This window comes from Balaenoptera physalus (genome assembly GCF_965194825.1).
Source record: "Balaenoptera physalus genome assembly, chromosome: 6".
Lineage (NCBI taxonomy): Eukaryota > Metazoa > Chordata > Mammalia > Artiodactyla > Balaenopteridae > Balaenoptera > Balaenoptera physalus.
In genome coordinates this window covers 79198419-79205282 of record NC_138885.1, presented here as the reverse complement: position 1 = coordinate 79205282, position 6864 = coordinate 79198419, and the positions used below count along the sequence as shown (strand labels likewise).

The 6864-nt window shown below is 37.2% G+C and overlaps 1 long non-coding RNA gene across 1 annotated transcript; it reads right to left on the bottom strand.

The window, feature by feature from the left end:
• Positions 1 to 248: 248 nt before the first annotated feature.
• Positions 249 to 5194, bottom strand: LOC309663232. The gene is made up of 3 exons (XR_014265162.1): positions 5105 to 5194; positions 4676 to 4785; positions 249 to 4640 (listed from the first exon to the last, which is right to left on the bottom strand). It is a non-coding gene; the product is annotated as an uncharacterized lncRNA (long non-coding RNA).
• Positions 5195 to 6864: the final 1670 nt, after the last annotated feature.

Sequence of the window (6864 nt, the reverse complement as noted above, 5' to 3'; positions counted from 1 at the left end):
TGCCAGAGGTAGTTGATCCCATTAATCCTTAGGCTCTTTTGGAATTCTTCAAGGTAAACTGGACTGGTTCTCACATTTTGCAACACAGGTTCAATATACAGCTATCACCAGCTGGCTATGACAGCTACCATTTTCCAAAATTATGTTGCTGTTGTGTCCACTCTCATCCTTTTGTACTTGTGGGTTCATCCCTTTTAAAACATTCCTTTACTATAACGTTACTGGGGTTTTGGAAGGTAGCTTAGTGAGAGTCATATGTTTCATTTATCAAGCAGCAACCTTGTATTCTATTCAGCTAGTAGATTTTTTTTTTTTTTTTTGCCACTTAGGGCCCTGAGAAGGAAAGCCAAAATATATTACAGATATCAGTTTATAAGTGTTTCAGTGCAACAGAACTAAAGATGATATTTACAGAGTCCAGCTGTCCACGTCCACACCTGAATCACCTTGGAGGCATCATAAGCTCATGACTGATTCCTCAAGATTGTGCCTCTAGAAACATAATTTAATTGGTGGCTCAGAATTGCTCAGTCCTTTGGCAACTAGCTCACACTAACAAAAAATTTCACAAAGGACTCCTGTATAAAAAAGTATTATAATTTATTGACTTATAGTAAGAAATATACTATCAAATGAATAAAATATTCAAGTTTTATGAATTACAATTCTGTGCTCAAAGTTCAGAAGGTCAAATAGTATGTATTAAAATAATATGATTATTTTAAAAGAATGAAAGCTTAATTAATAATGGTATGTTGCTATATTAGTTGGATGTACTCTTACTATGTCAATTTGCCGATCAAATCACTGTCAAAATCCTTAGTTATAAATAATTCAACATAAAAATGTTTCATGACAATTAAGTCTTATTTCTGGGGGAAAAAAGAATATTGCATTAAGATGAGTCCAAACTAATGTATCCAACTTTTTAATATGCATCTTCATTGAATGTCCCACAGGCACTACAGTCTTAACATGTTTAAACCTGTACTTGACATGTTTAAATCTGGACTCAAGATCTTTCTGCTCAACTCTATTCTTTCTTCTGTGTTACCTCTCCCAAGGGTTTGAGACTCATCTTTGACTCTTCCCTCTTGCTATCATCCATATCTCATTGGTTTCTAAGGCATTTTGATTCTATGCTTGAGACCCATTCTTTCTTCTATATCTCGACAACCACTAAGTTCATGAAGAGCCTCATTTTACTTACAAAAAAGTTACCTCATTTGGTAACAAAAAAGCAGAGACTCACTCAAGCTAATTAAGACAAGAGGGTTTATTGTACCAAGTAGTTGGTGAATCACACAATAAGCTGGGATATAAAAGGACAGGCGTTGATTAATAGAAACCATTTAAGCATAAAATTAAACAATAAAAAATAATAATACATAAATACAAATTTAAACAACCCTGGTTTATCTGGTAGACATCCTCTAGTGCCTTATTCATTAATCATGCATGGGAGGTAAGCTTTCTAAATCCTATGTGTCCTTATATTTGTATGATAACTTAGCTAGATATAAATTTCTAGTGTTGGTGTCATTTTCCCTCAGAACCCCTCCCTGTCTTTTAGCATCCCCTGATGTAAATGAAAAATTGGATGCTTATCTGATTTTTGCCTTTTTGTACCTATTTTTCCCATAGTGTAAACAGTTAGGTTTTTCTCATTCTCTTCAATGTTCTGAAATTTATTAGCCAAATATCTAGGTATGATATAAATCATTATTCATTCATCTTTACTCAGCACTTGATAAGGTCTTTCCACGTGAAGGTAAGTTCTCCCCCTTTGTTTTAGGAAATATCTTTTAGTAAATCTTTGATAATTTCCTCACCTTCATTCTGCCCTTTGGAAATCTTAATAGTCTGAATTTGTCCATCTTAGATTAACCCTCTTTCTTTCTTTCTTTTTAATATTCATCATCTTGCTTCCTTTCTGCTTTATATTCTGGATTATTGACTTCATCTTTCAAAACTTCTATTGAACTTTTTATTTGACAATCATTTTTAATACTGAAAAGCTCTTTCTTATTCTCCGAATGTTACTTTTGACTGGCCAAACCATTTTACCTCTCTCCTCTTACCCATTTTGGTAGCTTTCCAATTTGTTAATACCCCCTTTCCATATTTCTGAGATTTTTTTTTTCTTTTGGCCTCTAGATTGTAAACCCATGACTAGCTTCTGCCAAGACTTGAAAGGCAGAAGTGAAGCTTTTGAGACCACCCAGCCCAACTAGCAATCACAGTTTAAAAGTCCTTTGGTTTTTCTGTAGCAATAATAGTGGAGGTACTGATATCTAATCCTTAGCTTCTAGAGTGACTGGGAGGGATTTCCAAAGGAAAAATCTCATGGAGTGAACAGTTTTCCTGAGTGCCTCACTTTAGAGTGGGATCAAACCTTGATTCTGTGGCCTTTCTAAATATTCTTTAAGCTAACTTATATGCTATAATAAATTTCTTTATACTTAGAATCAGCCAGAGTGATTCTATTGTCCAACCCAATGCTGGCAGATAACAAGGAGTAAACTGTTCCATGTTTATACCTTCACTTATCCCCCTTTTCACCAGTCAGTACTTTCCATCCATATACTCCTGGTAGTTTGTTGAAATTTGCCAATTCATTTTCTATTACTGTGTAAAAAATGACCACAAACTTAGTGGCTTAAAACACCACCCATTTATTAGTTTACAGGTCTATAGGTCAGAAGCTGAGGCAGACCTGACTAGGTTCTCTGCTCAGGATATTACAAGGCCAAAATCAAGGTATCAGCTAGGCTGTAGTTTTATCTGGAAGCTCTGGGGAAGAATCTGATTTCAAACTCATTAAGGTTGCTGGCAAAATCCAGTTCTTTGTTGCTGTACGTCTAAGGTCCCCATTTCCTTTCTGGCTATTAGTCAGAGGCTGCTGTCTTCTTCCAGAGCCCCCACCACCACCACCACCACTGCTTTATCACATGGCCCCCTCCATCTTCAAGGCCAGCAAGAGAATCACGTTTTAACCCTGGCCTCTCCTTCTGCCACCAGACAAAGAAAACTATGCTTTTAAAGGACTTGTGAGATTAGATTAGGATGACCCAAATTATCTCCTTTTTATTAACCCAGTCAACTGATTAGTAACGTTAATTACATGTGCAAAATCTCTTTTGCCATATAACATGACATATTCACAAGAGAGGGAATTATGCAAGGGCAAAGGTCATTGGGGTCATTCTTAAAACTCTGCCTATCTCAGCCCTCTCTAGTTCACTTTAATATCAGAGGTTGAAACCTTTTTAATTTTTTTTATTATTTTCATAAGCTCTTCAGATTGAAAAGGATCTGACATTAACTACGCAGTTTTGCATCTTAAACAATAGTATCAATCACACTCATAGTTGGTTGCAAATTTATATTAGACTTGGATGTGCAAAATATTGAAGTATGTTCTCTCTATAAATGATCCAGTCACTTGCTAGCCACTACTCCCCTAATCACGGCGGCGTGGGGGGGGGGGGGGGGGGGGGCGGAAGCATACCTTCATAAACTCACTTAGTCTGATTTAATAAAGTCTTTTTAGATAAATGGTATATATCGCCAAAGAAAAATTGCACTGGCAGAGTAAACAGGCAAAGAAGTCTATTCAAGACATTACAGCAGGGGAGAGAGAGTGACCTCAACTATACTGGAACAAAAGGTGGGAGTTTTGAATCCTTTGGTAAGCTAGTTGGAAAGTACTGGAGGACCTTAAGGATAAGATTGGTCACTGCAATTAGACCATTTATGTTTACTATTTAGTGATTATCAAAGTTAGGCACCAGCTGCCACAAAAACTGGGAGATAGGAGCAATATCTTTCTTGATTCTATTTCAAAGGGATGGCTAGCAGGTTCTTGAGAAAGATATTACTAGGTTGTAAAACTGGCAAGATTCTGTGAGAAAATTTGCATCTCAAAGGGGCAGTGAAAGAATTTACAAATGAAAGTTTTCTGAAGTAAATGCTCTAAAAAAAGGGAGGTCAGGGACTTAAAGTCCAGCAGAAATCTGTCTGAAGTCTAGTCAAGGTGAGAGGAATGTTAAGGCTACTTTGGTCACTATTAAGGATAAAATGTTTAGCATTTCAGTTTTCTACCCATCACCTATTTCTCTCCACAAATGTATATGAGTGTTTGAGGAAAGTGAAGCTTATGTAACCTTGTGTCTGATGACAAAAGATGGAGACCTTGAATCAATACAATGTCCCCTGGATTCTTGCTGGTCACTTCTGTAGTGTGGCCACTGTTGATCACCTGTTGGTAATCACTGAGTTGTGCTGGACCTATTGGATTTTTTTTTAATGGAAGGTATCATGTTGGTCCCTCCCACTAGAGTCCTTGGTTCTATTTGCTTCCAGTCTTGAAGTCATTGATTCTGCACCCTCTTTGTATCCACTAGTATTCTGCCTTTCTTTTGTGACCATTCTCTAAGGGTAAACACAAATTCCTATATTCATTATATATCTTTACCCCTTGAGAACCAGGGCATTACCTCCAGTTCATTTACCTGTCTTCCACTGGCACCTCTGCATATTACTTATCGTGTTTTAGGGCACTAAGCTAGAAACTCAAGTTTCCTACTAGCCTGTACCTCCCTAACACTATTTCAGAAGTAAGCATACTACTACTACTACTACTACACACACACACACACACACACACACACACACACACACACACACACCCTAGATGTTCTCAGTCTTCCCAAACCCAGCTCATTGTTTCAATCCATCCCTCCACCTACTCTCACTCTTACCCCAACACACACATACCCACCCCTGTTGAGATTGGCAGCTGACTTTTTTTTCTTTTTTTTTTTTAATTTATTTATTTTATTTATTTTTGGCTGTGTTGGGTTTTCGCTTCTGTGCGAGGGCCTTCTCCAGTTGCGGCAAGCGGGGGCCACTCCCCACCACGGCGCGCAGGCCCCCCACCATCGCGGCCCACCCCACGTTGCGGAGCACAGGCTCCAGACGCGCAGGCTCAGTAGTTGTGGCTCACGGGCCCAGTTGCTCCATGGCATGTGGGATCTTCCCAGACCAGGGCTCGAACCCGTGTTCCCTGCATTAGCAGGCAGATTCTCAACCACTGCGCCACCAGGGAAGCCCGGCAGCTGACTTTTTCCACTGACTTCTGTTATTCTTCTTCCCAACCCCTCAGGGCATTCTCTTTCATACAATTCCCAGGCCTAATACTCTAAGCCCAGTTTTTTATATCTTAATCTGTAGCTATAATAATTTTTAATTCCTGTCTTTTATAACCAAATTATATTGCTAAAGGGCCTAAAACTTAGTTCATGTAATTCAAAGCTGATCAATGACTTTCTAGCACTAACCACTTCCCTCTTTCCTAGGGCATTATGCTTCAAAATGGACCTTGGAGGGGAAAAATTCCCTTAAATATTTGCAAAATATTACCCCTGTCACACACTCTTAAGAGATGAAGCAAACATATGGGATAGTCACCTGGCTATAAAAATGTTTTTAAAGTCTTAACAGACAGATACAAAAACAAATGTCTTATAGCTAAAGTTCTGTCTAGCAACCTGTGCTTTCTCTTTTTAATTTCCATAAAAGTATGAATACTGTTACTTTTATCATTTCCCAAAATAGAATTTATGAACCTATATTCAGTTGACATAATGACAATTGTGTCTTAAAGATGTGCTCTTTTGAGAATGGTGTTTATCAGTTACACGTGTAGCAAGTATTATTACCTAATTATAATAAGTAAAACAATTTACTTATTTATTTACAAAAATAATTTGAACAATTATTTGCTATTGTTTGTTTCTTAAAGTTCCCTTCAAGGTAATTCTTAAATGACTATATACATAATATATGTAATATATATGGAGATATATTATGTATGTATGTGTGTATATGGAGAGAGAGGGAAATGGTGGTTGAATAAAGTGCCTTCACTCTGAAACCTTACTCACCTTATCATTTAGAAAGTGTAGATTGTCATTTATTTGGAGTTTTTTTAATTATAAGTATTAATAAATAAACTAAGTTAATTCAATTTATAAGTTCTTTTGGTTTCAATATGAAGTTTTTTCTTAATGCATAATGTTTAAAATCTAGTACCATTAATTAAATTGATGGTAAAGTTGGCAGTATGGTAGTACGTACATTAGTTGTTATTAGTAAAAATAGGAGGGTAGAGATAAAATTTAGTTAAGTTAAAACCTTAGACCTAGGATTGGATGCTCTTTATCCAGATGTCTCACATGTGAAAGCTGCCATTTCCATCATCTTCTTTCATACTGGGGCCTTTGGCCATTTTCTCCTTCCTGCTCTTGACATAATCTAGTTGTAAGTTCCTCCCATGATAAAATGAGACAAATATCCCCCATCTTTATGTTTGTGCCACCAACTGGCTATTTCCTGATTTCAATTTCTTAAAGAAATATTCCAGTAATATGGCTTCTTTACTTGACTCATACTGTATTACAGCTCTCCCCCTAGAATGTAGTAACAAAGCTCATAGACAATTTGAACTATTGAGTCAACATTGCATAGCTTATTCCTTAAATTGGGATTTGTAAATTTAGAGGGCATAGAGGCAATGGATTCCGCACCCCACCCCAAACACCCATCCCTACACAAACATGTAATTTAAAGATGCTCCCCTCGTTTAAAGACCATCCCCCCACCAACACAGACATCCCTACTTAAGAATCTAATTTCCCAGGTTAAGATCCTGTCTTCCACATCATTGATCTTACCCTAGCGCTTCATTCAGATTATGCACCTAGTAAGCAATCGGAAAATGTTTGTGGAACACTGTTGAATGTCAACAGTCACTCTGGGCTTTTGGATAAAAATGATGAATCATCACAGGATAATTTCAGC